Consider the following 16,461-nt stretch of genomic DNA (forward strand, 5'->3'; position numbering starts at 1 on the left):
GAAGTAATTGTGCTTCAGGTGGGCCAAAAGGTGAACAATAAAAGCCACCTAGTTCTATAACAGTTCCCTGCTCCATCCAATTTCCTCCAAAAATGAAAAAGAGTCTGGGGCTTTGGAATGATAAAAGCTCAGTATGTCAAGCTGGAAATTGCATTTAATCTGTTTCATTAAATGACATTTTTTTTGGGGTCAGAGCTGTCTATGAATCTCTCTGATCTTCTTTTCAAAGTTCACAGTGCTCTCCAAGAATTTGTGAGCTGCCTAGCTACTTATATCCCCATGTCTCCTCTAATTCCAGGCTTTTACTTTTCCATTGTCTGCATCTGTCCATCTGGTGTATTCCCAGATGTCAAACTTGGCCCCTACTTCATCACACACACTTGCTCACACACATGCACACCCACCTACTCATGGAGACAGCTTTAGCACAGGTGTGGTGGTGCTCATGAAAGTGGTGTTTGTGAGGCAGGAAAGAGTAACTTCAAAGGAAAACCTCAGGCACTCAGGTTTTAAAATGCTCTTTTACTACCCCCAACAAGTAAATTTCTCCTGGTTTCTCCCTTTGCTTTAGTTGAGGTCTTGTTTTCCACATTCTTCTCATCTGCCTCAGCCCTCTGAATTCCCATTCATGGATCATGCTCAGGAACTCCAAGATCTTTTCAGTTCTGTTCAATTCCTATTCCTGACCTCTGCTAATGGGCCGTTTCACCTAAACTCATTTCAATGAACTAATTTAGAAAGTGAAGAATGACTATAAATCCAAAGTTAGAGTGCTTACACTATACCTTATTTGCTCTGTTTCAAGGCAATAGTAATGAGCAATCCGTTACTTAATCCCATTGTTCTTAAAGTAGGGAGACAGAACTTTGGATCCTCCCAATTGCACAATTTCAAGGAGTTGTAAACAGCCATCTTCTTCTCTTTTCCATTTCCTTAATAACACTGGTTACAGCAGACACATTGGGTTCTTGGAAAAGTTTAGACTTTTGGCCAGGGTTGAGCAGTGATATGAGTGAAAAGAGATGGATAAAAGTGGAAATACTGGTTCATTCTTTTTATTTTCTAATCTAAACCAATGCTTATTATATATTTCAGTTGCTGATATTTTGTTGCTGCCCTTAAAACTGAAAAGTAAGCACTAGGGAAAATTATATTAAATTTACTTTTACTTTAGTAATGTTATAGACTTGTTCTTTGGAATTATCTAAAGTAAACAGTGGAAACAGTGTCAGACTTTATTTTTTTTGGGCTCCAAAATCATTGCAGTTGGTGACTGCAGCCATGAAATTAAAAGACGCTTACTCCTTGGAAGGAAAGTTATGACCAACCTAGATAGCATATTCAAAAGCAGAGACATTACTTTGCCAACAAAGGTCCATCTAGTCAAGGCTATGGTTTTTCCTGTGGTCATGTATGGATGTGAGAGTTGGACTGTGAAGAAGGCTGAGCACCGAAGAATTGATGCTTTTGAACTGTGGTGTTGGAGAAGACTCTTGAGAGTCCCTTGGACTGCAAGGAGATCCAACCAGTCCATTCTGAAGGAGATCAGCCCTGGGATTTCTTTGGAAGGAATGATGCTAGAGCTGAAACTCCAGTACTTTGGCCACCTCGTGAGAAGAGTTGACTCATTGGAAAAGTCTCTGATGCTGGGAGGGATTGGGGGCAGGAGGAGAAGGGAACAACAGAGGATGAGATGGCTGGATGGCATCACTGACCCGATGGACATGAGTCTGAGTGAACTCCGGGAGTTGGTGATGGACAGGGAGACCTGGCGTGCTGTGATCCATGGGGTCGCAAAGAGTCGGACACGACTGAGCTACTGAACTGAACTGAAAGTCATCATCAAAGATATCATGCCCCCCTAACAATAAAAAAAAAAAAAATGGAGACGCTAAAGGAAAGAAGACAAAACTAAATATACTCTTTCCATATAATTCGGTAAGTGTACTTCTTGGTATTTACCCAAAGGAGATGAAAACTTATGTCCACAGTAAAATCTGCACATGGATGCTTATAGTAGCTTTATTTATAATTGTCAAGAGCTTGGAAGCAACCAAGATACTCTTTAGTAGGTGAATGGATGAATAAACTATGGTATATTCATACAATGGAATATTACTCAGTACTAAAAATAAATGAGCTATAAAACCATGAAAAACATGGAGGAAACTTACATGCATGTTACTAACTGAAAAAGCCAATGTGCGAAGCCTACATGTTGTATGATTCCAAGGAAAAAGCAAAACTATGAAGACAGTATAAAAGATCAGTAGTCTTCAGGAGTGAGAGTGTGGTCGGGGGAGTTGAATACTCAGATCATAGAGGATTGAGGGGGCAGTAAAAATTAATCCATCCATTATAATGATGGATACATGTCATTGTACATTTGTCCAAATCCATAGAATGTACAACACCAAGAATGAACCCTAAAGTAAATTATGATTTATAGGGATTATGATATATCAATGTAGGTTCATCCTTGGTAAAATAATGTACCATGCTGCTGAGTAGTATTGATAATGGAGGAGGATATGCATGTGTGTGCATACAGACTCTATGGGACATTTTTGTATCTGTTTCTCAATTTTATTGTAAACCTAAAACTGCTCAAAAAAATAGTCTTTTAGAATAACATAACTATCATACCATTGTCATATTTTAAAAAAAGAAAGCAAGAGAGACATTTGAGATTTTTTTTTAAGTTAGTGGGCCAAATAAAAAGATAAGTTTTAAAATATTTCATTAGACAGGTTATTATAATGCACTTTACAACACGTAGTCTATGACCATTCTCTGTTCAAATTGTATCAATAGGTTGAGTCCCAGGGGGACTGAACAGATATTTGTCCATTCCCTCCATTCTAAGTCAGAGCCAGTTTCCCTAGCCTAAATTGCCTGGATTGATAGATCTACTGTAAAAGTACTTTTCTGATAGCTGTTGTTACCGGTCTGAGGAATTCATACCCTAAAACTTGAAAGAGGCTAAACTTCCAGGAATTAACTTGCAGGCCACCCTTTTGGCGGGAGGTCTTGTATTTCTGTATTTTGAGTGTTGCTTCAAGCTTCAGTTTTCAAATGCTGTTTTGTTTTTTTTTTTTTTTAATTTGAGTAGGATGCCTAGCCTATTTAATTTTTGGACTGAACTGTTGGACCTCAGAAACAAATTCCATTTCCAATACCTGCTCTTATGAATGCCAATCTCTGGGCAAGCATTCAGGTTTCTAAAGTGGCCTTCCTTTGCTTTTTCAAGGGGAAGCTCAGGCAGAAATTCATTCAGGTTATGTTACTAAATGACCAGTTTTGGGTTAATTACCTCCAAGTAAATAAAATCATTCTATGTAATTCTCTCCCTCAATTCTTTCAATTGGCATCATCATGTTAGTGATACGACTTACTTCAATATTTCCTGGGTTTTTTCATCAGAAGTCACTGGGGTTAAAATATTCTATGTATGTTATGAAGGAGTTTCCTTTTGGATTATTGATTATTTGAATTAAATTTGATTTGGATTATTATTGTTTTTATGGTATAGACCTTTCCTAAATATCTGGAGATCCTTGGCTTTTGGTTTATATTTAAGAGCCAGGAATTGAATACTGCTTGGGAGTACCATGCACATAAGGATGGCTTGTTAGTTGACGAGCCTAATAATATCATTAGGATTGGGCAGGAGCTTTGTTGTTTTATCAGGATACTCTCAGGTGCCATCATCTGTAGTTATTTCCCTTGGATCATAGACATCCATGAAGAGGAATTCTCCAGTTTCTTGCATGAACATTTTACATTTGTCTGCCATGGTTTTCAAGAAACCTGAGCTGGGAGAAAGTAGCTGTGGTTGGGTGTTGGGTGGGCTCAGGGTTTAGTTTAGAGTTGCTCAGGCAATCCCCTTTGTTTCTAGTGCAGCTCTTCACTCTCTTTCTTTGTAGCCAGTGTCCCTTAGCTGATGCTACAGAGCTTCTCTGATTTGATTTATTTTCACATGATACCTTCTGTCTTCTGCTGACGTGTGTGGAATGTGTAAAATGCTCCTATTCCTAAAACATGAGGAAGCAATGTCTCTTTTGGATCTTTAATTCATTCTTAGTTTGTCTCTTTGCATCTTCAATTCCTAAATAGTTTAGATACACTGGGATTTGCAGGCCACATGTATACTCCTTTGTAGAATCCTTTCTTTGTTTATAATCCTTTGTAACCTGGAATCATTTTCCAATCATCATTCACATTAAGTTTTAGAGTCCTTGTTTTTAATCAATTGTTAGTATCTTAGTTTTTTTTATCTATAAAATTAGACTTGATTGCTAAGGTCTTTTCCAAATCAGAAGTTCTGATGTGGTAGGAAGAAGGCTGAAAGGGCAGGCGATGCAATTAGACACCAGGATTCATATCACAACTCCACGACCAGATAGTCAGGGTTCTCCGGTTGTAAGCAACATCCTGGGCTTCCTTAAGCATCAAAGGACATTGCGTGAAGGAAAATGAATAACAGGACCTATGTTAAAAGTGGAAAATGAGTTTCAGAGGATGGGCAGAAAACCAAGGGAGGCTAGGCAGTGGGAAGTCAGCCAAAGTCAAACCCCAGGAACAACCCAAAGAGGAAGCTGCCACGGGTACCACTGCCACCGGATACTCGCCACCAGCACAATCTTGACGTCCGTGCTACTATGAGTAGTTTCTCAAATCTTGGTCCATTTTTGTGATTGATGCCCTTGAGTCTCAAAGGATGGCAGAGAAAATTTATGTCCCCGTTTGTTTTAGGGCTCTGCAGAGAAACAAACCAATATGATACTATTTTATTTTATTGAGGATTGCTCAAGTGATTGTGGATGCTGAAAAGTCTAAAATTTTTAGGGCAGACTGGAAGCCTGGAAATTCAGTTAAGAGTTGATGTGGCAGTCTTGAATCTGAATTCCACAGGGCGGGGCAGGTAGCCTGAAAACTCAGTCAGAGTTTCTATGTAGCAGTTGTGAAGCTGAAATCCTTCTCAGGGAAATTTGCCTTTGCTCTTCAGGCCTCCAACTGATTGATGAAGTTCACTTAAAATGCGGAGAGTAATCTGCTTTACTTGAAGTCCACTGATTAAATGTCAATTATATCTAAAAAATGCCTTCAAAGTGACATCTAGAAAAGTGTGTGACTGAGCAGTTGGGCATCATAGCCTAGCCAAGTTGATGTATAAATTTAATCATCCCGCCATTCAATGTTCATGACAAGATCTCTCTTCAAACTTCTCCTAAGTTTAAGTTACTGGGCATAGAGATAATAAAAAGAGTGACATCTGCCCACCAGAGCCACTTTGCTGTGTGATCTTGAGCAAGGCTCTTCTCTCTGCTTCAGACTACGATTTTGTAAAATAGGGATAATAATAATAATAATACCACACATATGACTGTTGTGGACAGTAAAAGATAAAATATATGTAAATCTTTTACAGGAGTACTTGGAACAGAATAAGTGCTCAAAAAGTAAGGTGCTATAACTTTTAATCTAAACACTGCAGTGGAATATTTGTCACAGCTCATATACCCAGCTTCTCAGTAGACTTGTTTAGTCACTAATTCATGTCCAGCTCTTTTGTGATTCTATGGACTGTAGCTCTCCAGGCTTCTCTGTCCATGGGATTTCCCAGGCAAGAGTACTTAAGTGGGTAGCCATTTCCTTCTCCAGGGGATCTTCCTGACTCAGCGGTCAAACCTGCATCTCCTGCATTGGCAAGTGGATTCTTTACCACTAAGCCACCCAGAAATCCCCCTGCCCCAGTAGAATACTTGAGAATGAAACACCTGGATTCAATGGAGGGAGGTATGATTTGTATCTATAACCAAAGGCCTTTAGTTAGTGCACTCGAATAATGATACCAACAGTCGTGATTTATTGAGCCCTTACTACCTGCTAGGTATTATACCAGATACTTTACATATATTTACTCATATAATTTACACAATAATCCAGTGAGGTTTGTGATTCCTCATTTTATCAAGTGGATACTAAGATTTGAAAAAATATATATCACATCCAGAGTCACATAACTAGCCCATTGCAGGGCCTGCATGAGGACTCAGAATTTTCTTATTCAAGACCCTGCTCTCTCCACTACTCCTCTGTGCTGTATCTACTTAGTCCAGACAGAGGGGTCATCTCCTTTCCCAGGTTCAGTTCCTCAAATGTTACTTCAGATTCACTGATCTGAAAAATGAGAATACCAAGGTCTCCTCTAAGCATAAAATTCAGAATACTAACCCCTGCAAGGAAGATTTTTTTTTTTTAATTAGTGCATGCTAAGTCATTTCAGTCGTTTCCCACTTTTTGCAACCCGATGGACTGTACCCTGCCAGGCTCCTCTGTCCCTGAGACTTTCCAGGCCAGAATACTGGGGTCAGTTGCCATGCTCTCCAGGAAGATGCCCTCCATCTTCCCTGGGAAGGTTGGATCTTCCTGACCTAGGGATTGAACCTGAGTCTCTTATGTCTCCTGTATTGGCAGGCAGGTTCTTTAGCTCTAGCACCAACTGGAAAGCCCCTTTTTATTAGACATGATGCTTTTTTTGGGTGGTAGCTGTGCTTCAGCTTTCAAAAAATAGGTTAATGAAATTTTTTGAGTTTTTTGAGTTGACTCATGGATATAGAAAAGAAAACGAAATTTTGAAAAATTTCCTTGCATACAATTTGAACAATTCAAAATTTAAAATTCCTATGTTTCCAACAAGGAAATTGATACCTATTGGTCATTGGAAGTACTCCTCATACTACTTTTACAGATGAGGAAGCAAACTTTTCAAGAAAGTAGCTTGGCAAGGCTAGTCAGTGGTAGAGTCAGGCTTTGAATCTGTCTGTCTGACTTGTCAGCCTGTTTCTTCCAATGTGTGATGTGCCAGTCACATCTGGATGGCCTGACTGCCATTGCTTTTTCCTTTGACATCATTGGCTAGCCTTTATTTTGAAGGTTTTCTTTAAAAAAAGAGAACCTAATCCAATTTTTAAAAATCTACACAAAATTGTTCATTAAATTTCCCTCTTTCATCTTGTTTTCCTGTTTCATTCTGTAGGTCAGAATTGTTCTCTATCCTGCAGAGGCCTTGATGCTTTGTGCTAAGCTGACTGACAAAGCACTATGATTTAAAAACTGATTTATAAAACCATCCTGTTCTTTTCTCCACAAAGCCCCAACCTTTGATCTTCTCTCAGGAGCAATTTTCTATCAACCCTTTTTTCAAAGCTAGTAAATGTTTGGTATGCAGCCCTATCCAGACCCTCTCCCTCTCCCCAGCAGGAGAGGTTGAACCTTCAATTCTCCGCTGTCATTACTGTTCTACTGGAACTCTTAGTAGAGGATTTGGTGTTCTATAGTGAAGGCGAAATCAAATATCGTGAAACCTCCTGCTCTTTCTGTGTTTATACACTTTTTAACTAAGTGAGGTTTTGGCAATTACCTAGTTCACTTGATCTATGCAGGTGAAACCAGATTATTTCAGCACTTTTTATTATTAACATTTTTGTTTGGCCCTCTTTACTTGGAAACATTATCAGCATGATTCAAATTAATTGGATAATTGCAGAATCACCATTTTGTCTTATAATACAAACTGGTAAGAATTCTGGCTGTCTATAATAGGGAGAAGAATGAACAAACTAGTTATTTAGGATTTCTGAAACTCGTTTTCACTATTTGGCTTTTCCTTAAAGGAGGCCAAAATGTAAAATCAACAAGATTAGGGCTTTACTTGGGTTGAATAGGGAGTGCAAACTTTGGCGGGTCATCTTAGCATCTCTTATACTCTGGGCTTATTCTTCTGAGTCCAGATGGTCCATTGGAATATGGGATACATACAAAAAACCCATGGACTGTCAAGTTAGACAGACCAAGGTTCAAATCCTGACTCCTAAAAAATTCTTACAGCTCTGACTGATGACTACTGCCTTAGGCCAAAGCATAAAATATACTTTTATCTTAAGCCTAATCCTTTATTTTAATTAAAATATATGAATTTAAAAGTGACTAGTATCCATAAATAGTTAGCAGTTTGAATATGCCTGTGAATATTTTAATTTCCTTAGCTAGCATTTTATTCAGAGACCCAGATTCAGCCAATTCCACTTCCTAAAATCAAATTATAGGGTCTTGAGTTAATAGAAATTTTACAAGCAAAGCATAGAAAGATATATGAATTTTGAATCTGCTAATTGTTCTTCCTTGCTGAAGCCTCGATGCTGATTAGATCTGTAGCTTTGGCGCACAATTCAAATGGCTAACTACGTGGCTCTGAAGTTCTTCTGCAGGTCCAGGCCGGCTGCACAGCTGTGACACCTGACACGTACTGGGGCGTTGGGAAGGGGTGTTGGCAGTGTGACTACTATTTTAGAAGGAATTTAGAGGTAATTCAAACGCACAACCAGGACTGAGAATTGCTGAATAGAGTCACTGAAAACTGGTCCTTTTATTCTGCTCCTTTTTGTAAATGGATTCAGGTCCTCATCAAATTATAAACCTGGATTGTTTTCATGTCGATGCAAAATCCACATGGTCCAGTTTTCCTGTTCTGAATACATATGGCATAGAACCTACCCAATCTTCTTTAAATTCAATAGCACTGAAATGAAATGAGTCGCCAGTCCAGGTTTGATGCATGATACTGGATGCTTGGGGCTGGTGCACTGGGATGACCCAGAGGGATGGTATGGTGAGGAAGGAGGGAGGAGGGTTCAGGATGGGGAACACAGGTATACCTGTGGCGGATTCATTTCGATATTTGGCAAAACTAATACAATATTGTAAAGTTTAAAAATAAAATAGAATTTAAAAAAAAGAAAACAATAGCTATAATTTATTGAGCAACTACTATGTGTAGGATTATCATCATCATCATCACCACATCATCATTAATGGTAGCATTTACTAAGCATTTGCTGAGATGTTACATATATCATTTCTCCTAGTTCTCATGAAACTCTGTGCTGTAAGATATAATATCCTTTTTTTTTTTTTTTTTTAAACAAGTGAGAAAACCAAGTCATAGAAGGGTCCAGTCTACTTATCCAATGTTACTCAGGTAAAAGTGTAGAGTTATAACTCCATATCTTTATGTATCATTGCCAACTTTTACAGCAATCCTACAAGATAGGTATTGAATGTGTGCCCTCATTTTACAAATGAATATAAATATCTAAGGCTTTAAGTAGTTAAGTGCCCAGTATTAGATGCTGGAAAGCAACCTAAAATCAAACCCAAGTGACATTTATTTACTGAGTAAAAAAGAATGTCTCTTTATTATCCAGTGAGGGTCTGAAGAGCCACACCAAAATAGAATTCTTTCTGAACCAGCGTTACTTTGGAAAGAAAAAGCTAGTAAACACCGTGAATTTAGAAGATTATATATACCAAAGTAATTGAAATGCTTGGATATGGGCTTTGAGAATTATGGAGAAGGGTATGGGAATCAGTCTATATCCCTTGCTTTAAATTTCTCAGCCAACTTTATTTTAAATGTATAAGTATGTTAAGCCATATAATTCCCTGGATTATTTACATTCTTGTCAGGGTGACTACTGAAGGATAGTGTAATTACAAAGTACAATTTTCAAGCTGAATGAAATTGCTTGTTGTATAATTGGTCTGTCAGGGACTGACCGCTGAAAATGCCCAAAACAAACACTTGTAAGTCATAGTTAGAGGTAAATGATATGCAGCCCCCCAAGGTAAGACATGAATTGACATCAAAGATGGTCTTTGATTTGTATAGAACATTTTCTTCTGTTTATCCAGCTCTGAAAAAAGATTAGAATCAGAAGTATATTTTCCATTTTGACTCTGTTTTCTATTTCTCAGCATAGAGTTGGAAATTGGCTACGTTTCCATCACCTTCATGAGCTACACGAGGAGCAACTCTTTGGGCACAGGATGAAACATAGCTATCTGCTAATGTCCAGTGTCTGTGAGATTTTATTATCTGTCTGAGCAGGGAGCAGAATTTCTCAGTTCTGCTTCAGTTAACTCTAATGTGCCATCCTCCTCTCTGTTCCATTCAAACATCCACCTACCATTTCTTTTAGTTTTTAAATTGAAGTATGGTTTATTTACGATATTGTGTTAGTTTAGGTATACAACAAAGTGACTGTGTGTGTGTGTGTGTGTGTATACACACACATGTATATGGCCTTCCCAGGTGGTGCAGTAGTAAAAAATCCACCTGCCAATGCAGGAGGTAAAAGAGATGCAAGTTCAGTCCCTGGACTGGGAAGATCATCAGGAGTAGGAAATGGCAGCCTGCTATAGTATTCTTGCCTGGAAAATTCCATGGACAGGCCTGGCAGTCTACAGTCCATGGAGTCGTGAAGAGTTGAACATGACTGAGCATGATTGAGTAGTACTGAGCATGCACATATTAATATATTTTCAGATTGTTTTCCATTATAGGTTATTATAAGATTTGAATATAGTTTCCTATGCTCTGCAGTAAATCCTTGCTGTTTATTGCTTATCTGTTTTATGTATAGTAGTTTATATTGGAGTTATAATGGTTCATCTCGTATTTCTAATTTATCATTCCTTTCCCCTTTGTTAATCATAAGTTTCTCTCCTATGTCTATGAGACTCTTTCTGTTTTATATATAGATTCATTTGTATTATTTTTTAGATTCCACATGTGATGTCATATAATATTTGTGTTGCTCTGTCTGACTTATTTTAAGCATAAAATTCCTGAGGTCCATTCATGTTGCTGCAAATGGCAATATTTCATTCTTTTTTAATGGCTGAGTAATATGCCATTGTATGCATATACTACATTTTCTAAGCCAGTTGCCTGTTGATGGGCACTTGGGTTGTTTCTATGTTGGCATGTATCTTTTCAAATTAGAATTTTCATCTTTTCCAGATATATACCTAGGGGTAGGTAGGATTGTTGGATCATATGATAGCTCTATTTTTATTTTTAAGGGATAAATATTTATATTTTTATATGGCTTTCCATAGTGGCTGTACCAGTTTACTTTTCCACCTGCAGCGCACCTAGCATTTCTTAGTTCAGCTTCACGAGTAGGTTCAATGACTGGTGGGTAGAGGGTTGAAGTGCGTATGACAATGTCAGGTATTACACACTGACACTGTATGTAAAATATTAGCACAGAATACGCAATTACAGGAAAAAGCTAGCAATGGCAAAGATGTTCTCAGATGTCACTGCTGATTTATTTTTCCTCCCTGTATGAAATAAATTATTCTGTACAATCAGTGCTTAATATCTGGCCCATCTTCATGTGATCATCACTTCTGTTATGTAAGTATATAATTTTGTGCTGAAGTGAGATCTTCACTTTTCTAAATTTATTTTCATTTTAACATTAATTACGTTTTTCTTTTCTCCTTCATTGTCTCATTCCAATCACCTCTATAGGAAAGACGAAGGAAGATTTATAGCCTAAATTCTCAATTAAAAGAGGAATTAATTTTGGTTTATATTATGGAATACATTCTTGACTTTAACAGAGGCTAGAAAACAGGATGAATACCCTGCTTTTTGCAGGTTACCTTAGGGCTTCCCTCATAGCTCAGTTGGTAAAGAATCCGCCTGTGATACAGGAGACCCCAGTTCGATTCCTGGGTCGGGAAGATCCTCTGGAGAAGGGATAGGCTACCCACTCCAGTATTCTGGTCTGGTGAATTCTATGGACTATGCAGTCCATGGGGCTTCCCTTGTGGCTCAGCTGGTAAAGAATCTGCCTGCAATGTGGGAGACCTGGGTTTGATCCCTGGACTGGGAAGATCCCCTGGAGAAGGGAAAGGCTACCCCCACCCCAGTATTCTGGTCTGGAGAATTCCATGGACTATGCAGTCCACGGGGTCGCAAAGAGTCAGACACAACTGAGCGACTTTCACTTCACTCACTCAGGAAATATGGTCTTAGATGGAACACATATTAAAAGATAGGAAAAAAAAATCCTTTGCCTGTAACCCTCCTATCCAGTTCTTAACTGTGAAGCAAATTATCAAATTATTAGTTTTACTATTTATGTATTTACTTCTTGGCTCTGTAGGGTCTTTGTTGCTGTGAGGGCTGTTCTCTAATTGCAGCGGCAGGGGCTGCTCTCTGGTGGTGCATAGGCTTGTAACTATGGTGGCTTCTCTTGCTGAGCTTGGGCTCTGGGCACATGGGCTTCAGTAACTGCTGTGCATGGGCGCGATGGCTGCAGCTCCGGTACTCTGGAGCACAGGCTCAATAGTTGTGGAGCATGGGTTTAGTTTCTCCAAGGCATGTGGGATCCTCCTGGACCAGGGATCGAACCTGAGTTTCCTGCATTGGGAGGTGGACTCTTTACCACTTAGCCACCAGGGAAGCCCTCAAATTAATACTTTTTTTAAGTTATAAAATACATCTAACGTAAAATTTACTATCATTTTAAGTGTACATTTATATATATCTACATTTTGGGCAGCCAATTTCCAGAACTCTTTTCATCTTGCAAAACTGAAACTCTGTATTCATTAAACAAGCATTCCCCATTCTCCACTCTCCCAAAGCCTTCTACTTTTTATCTCTATGAATTTGATTATATAACTTATATAAGTAGAATCATACAGTATTTATCCCATAACTGGCTCATTTCCCTTTGCATAATGTCTTCAAGGTTTGTGCATAATGTCGTCAAGGTTTTTCCATGATGTAGCACAATCAGAATTTCTTTCCTTTTTAAGGCTGAATAATATTCCATACATATTCCATACAAATATGTATATACCACATTTTGTTTATCTATTCATCTGAAATTAAAAGATGCTTGCTCCTTGGAAAAAAAGTTATGACCAACCTAGACAGCATATTGAAAAGCAGAGACATTACTTTGCCAAGAAAGGTTCGTCAAGTCAAAGCTATGGTTTTTCCAGTAGTCATGTATGGATGTGAGAGTTGGACTATAAAGAAAGCTGAGCGTCGAAGAATTAATGTTGAAGACTCTTGAGAGTCCTTTGGACAGCAAGGAGATCCAACCAGTTCATTCTAAAGGAAATCAGTCCTGAATATTCATTGGAAGGACTGATGCTGGGCTGAAACTCCAATACTTTGGCCACCTGATGTAAGGAAATAACTCATTGGAATAGACCCTGATGCTGGGGAAGTTTGAAGGTGGGAGGAAAAGGGGATGACAGAGGATGAAATGGTTGGACAGCATCACTGACTTGATGGACATGTATTTGAGTAGGCTTGGGAGTTGGTGATGGACAGGGAAGCCTGGCATGGTGCAGTCCATGGGTTTGCAAAGTGTCGGACACGACTGAGCAACTGAACCGAACTGAACTGATTCATGTGTCAGTGAACATGCTTTCACCTTTTGACTATTGTAAATGGATGTATAAATATCTCTTTGATATTCTGCTTTCAGTTCTCTTGGATATATGCCCAGAAGTAGGATTGTTGGACTGTATGGTAGCTATATTTTTAGTTTTTTGAAGGATTGCCATATTGTTTTTCATAGCTGCTGAACCATTTTACATTCCCACCAAAGGTTTCAATTTTTCCATGTTTTCACTTTCTTCCTTCCTCCCTCCCTCCATCCCTACTCCTTCATCTCTCTCTTTTTCCTTCCCTTTTTTCTTCCCCACCCCTTGATAGTAGCCACCATGGTGGGTGTGAAGTGGTATCACATTATGGTTTTAATTTGCATTTTCCTAACAGTGATGTTGAGCATTATTACGTTTGTTTTGTTAGTCATTTGTATTTCTTCTTTGGAGAAAAATCTGTTCAAGTTCTTTGCCTATTGTTTTGTGTTGTTGTTGAATGGCAGAGATTCTTTATATAGTCTGGATATTAACCCCTTATCAAGTATATGATTCACAAATATTTTTTCTCCCATTCTTTTTTTTTTTTTTGCTCTTGATTCTTTGATGGGCAGAAGTTTTTAATTTTGCTATAATTTATCTGTTTTTATTTTTGTTGCCACTGCTTTTGGTGTCATATCCAATAAATTATTGCCAAATTCAGTGCCATAAAGCCTTTCCCCTGTTTTCTTCTAAGCATTTTATAGTTTGATCTCTTACATCTAGGTCTTTGTTCAATTTACAGTTAATTTTTGAATATGGTGTAAGGTATGAGGTCAACTTCACTCTTTCACATGTGTGTATTTAATTTTACCAGCATTGTTTGTTGAAGTGACTCTTCTTTCCCCCACTGAATGATCTTGGCACCCTTTTTGAAGATCACTTGCGCATATCTGATAGGGTTTATTTTGAGGATCTCTATTTTATTCCATTGGTTTCTCTCTCTCTCTTTGTGGTAGTATCACATTGTTTTGATTATTGTAGTTTTAAAATAAGTTTTGGAATCAGAAAGTGTGATGTTTCTAAATCTTTTCCCTCTTTTTGAGCTTCTTTTGGTTATTTGGGATCCCTTGAGCTCCCATTGAAAATTTAGATGAAATTTTCTATTTCTGCCAAAACCGCTGCTGGGATTTTAATAGAGATTTCATTAAATCTGTAGATTGCTTTGTGTACTATTGACATTATAAATATGTTAAGTCTTCCAGTCCATGAACACATGATATCTTTCCATTTATTTGTGCCAAATTATTAACATAGTCCCAAGCAAAAATAATTTGGACTACTGTATATGGGAAAGAAATGAAATGGTTTTGATTTTTCAGCCTTAGTGAAAACCAGTATTTGTTGTAGTAAAATTAAATAAGTCTCTTAACTGTATTCAATGGTTAAAACAAAAACAGTGCATATTAAATTTATTTAAAATATATTTCCCATTATAGAACAATTTCTGAAATGCATAAACATCTATGCCTGACAAATAAATTTTATCTGTTTCTTTGTCATTTTCTATGATTCCAAAATTATCTGTAAATGAACATTCTGAGATTTACCTTGATATAGTTACAAATGGTATTTACAAGTCTGCAAACTGTTTGAGAGCAAGAAAAATGTCCCTTTTATCTTAGCACTTTTCCCCTAACTCACTAAACATTTCTTGGTTACTGGAACCAAGGAGACAAATAAAATTAAAAGCCAACTACTTAATCATATCAGCAGTTCACCTATTAGCAAACATTGTTATCTTACTGGATCTTTCAAATCTGTACCCAGTTACAACATAAGGACTTAACTTTGTCTCAAATTCTCTTTCAGGGAAAAATTTTCAGTGACCACTTCAGCATTTTTTCTTCTTTTGGGGATCACTAATAGCTTATTATCATTCACCATTCCTGGCCTACAGCCTGAAGGCAAAGTACTGTTTGCATCAGTAGTGTTCTCGTCTCTGGTCAAGAATAATTGCTCCATGTTGCCATTTGGCCTTGAAGGAGTGCTTTTTGTGTGTGTGTTGTAAGTGCCAAAATAGTTGGTTTACTTTTAAATAATTTAAGCACAATTTTATATTTGGCAAAACTAATACAATTATGTAAAGTTTAAAAATAAAATAAAATTAAGAAAAAAAAGAAAAAAAAAGAAAATGGCTTAAAGAATATTTCATGTAATATTTCTAGGGATATGTATAAACTTTTGAATTATTATGGATACAAATGATAACAGTACTTTTAAAGACCAGGCAAACAAGAGTCTTCAGATGAAGAAAAATGAAGCTCTCTAACAAAAGCCCTTGTGCTTCAACATAAATAATGGGAAAACAATGAAACAAGCTCAACTTCTTCCATATTGGTTATATCCTAGACATTCTTTTAGAGACTAAATGTTTTTTTGGCCAAAATTCTATTTCTCTTTTCTCATTGTCTCATGCAATGCAATCAAGAGAGCACACACAGGATTCTTTAACTTCTTGTGGAGAGACTAACCGTTTCTTCTTATATAAACTTGAAGAAGCAAAACTTCTTAAGATTTTCAAGTTAGAGGCTTTGTGCTGAATTTACCAGATAATCAGTATAATACATAAATGCACCTGTGAAGGCTTCTTTCCTTTCCATAGCCTGTTGTTTAGTCGCTAAGTCATGTCCAACTCTTTTGCAACCCTGTGAACTGTAGCCCTCCAGGCTCCTCTGTGGGATTCTCCAGGCAAGAATACTAGAGTGGGTTGCCATTTCCTTCTCCAGGGGATCTTCCCAACACAAGGATCAAACCCACGTGTCCTGCATTGGCAGGTGGAGTCTTTACCATTGAGCTACCAAGGAAGCCCTTACATAGCTAAAGATGCCGTATGTATGAAACTCGATTTTTCAGATACCTGCTGTTTGACTGGAAGAGGTGTTGCCATCTTCAAAGTGTTAAAAGATGTCTATTGGAAAATATATTGAAAATAATGTTATGGGATACGTGCCCCTGCCTTTGTACACAAGTAGAAGTCCCTAAATCATGTTATGACATTATCAACTTCAACAAATATACAAAATAGTTATAGTTAAGCTTTTATGCTATGCAAATGTGAGATATTTTTTCATTTTAAATTTCATCTTGTTAATGATGACAAAATATGGGCCACAGAATTGTGGTATTTTTCCGATTTTCCTAATTTGCTCAGTTTTG

At 37.6% G+C, this 16,461-nt stretch overlaps 1 long non-coding RNA gene across 1 annotated transcript in view; it reads left to right on the forward strand.

Annotated features, from left to right (window-relative positions):
• Window positions 1-15,351, forward strand: part of LOC123333431 — a 115,038-nt gene extending 99,687 nt beyond the window's left edge. Inside the window, exon 3 of the long non-coding RNA XR_006550805.1 lies at window positions 15,115-15,351. This is a non-coding gene — a long non-coding RNA (uncharacterized LOC123333431). The remainder of the gene's footprint in view (window positions 1-15,114) is intronic.
• Window positions 15,352-16,461: the final 1,110 nt, after the last annotated feature.

Source organism: Bubalus bubalis, chromosome 4, assembly GCF_019923935.1.
Source record: "Bubalus bubalis isolate 160015118507 breed Murrah chromosome 4, NDDB_SH_1, whole genome shotgun sequence".
Lineage (NCBI taxonomy): Eukaryota > Metazoa > Chordata > Mammalia > Artiodactyla > Bovidae > Bubalus > Bubalus bubalis.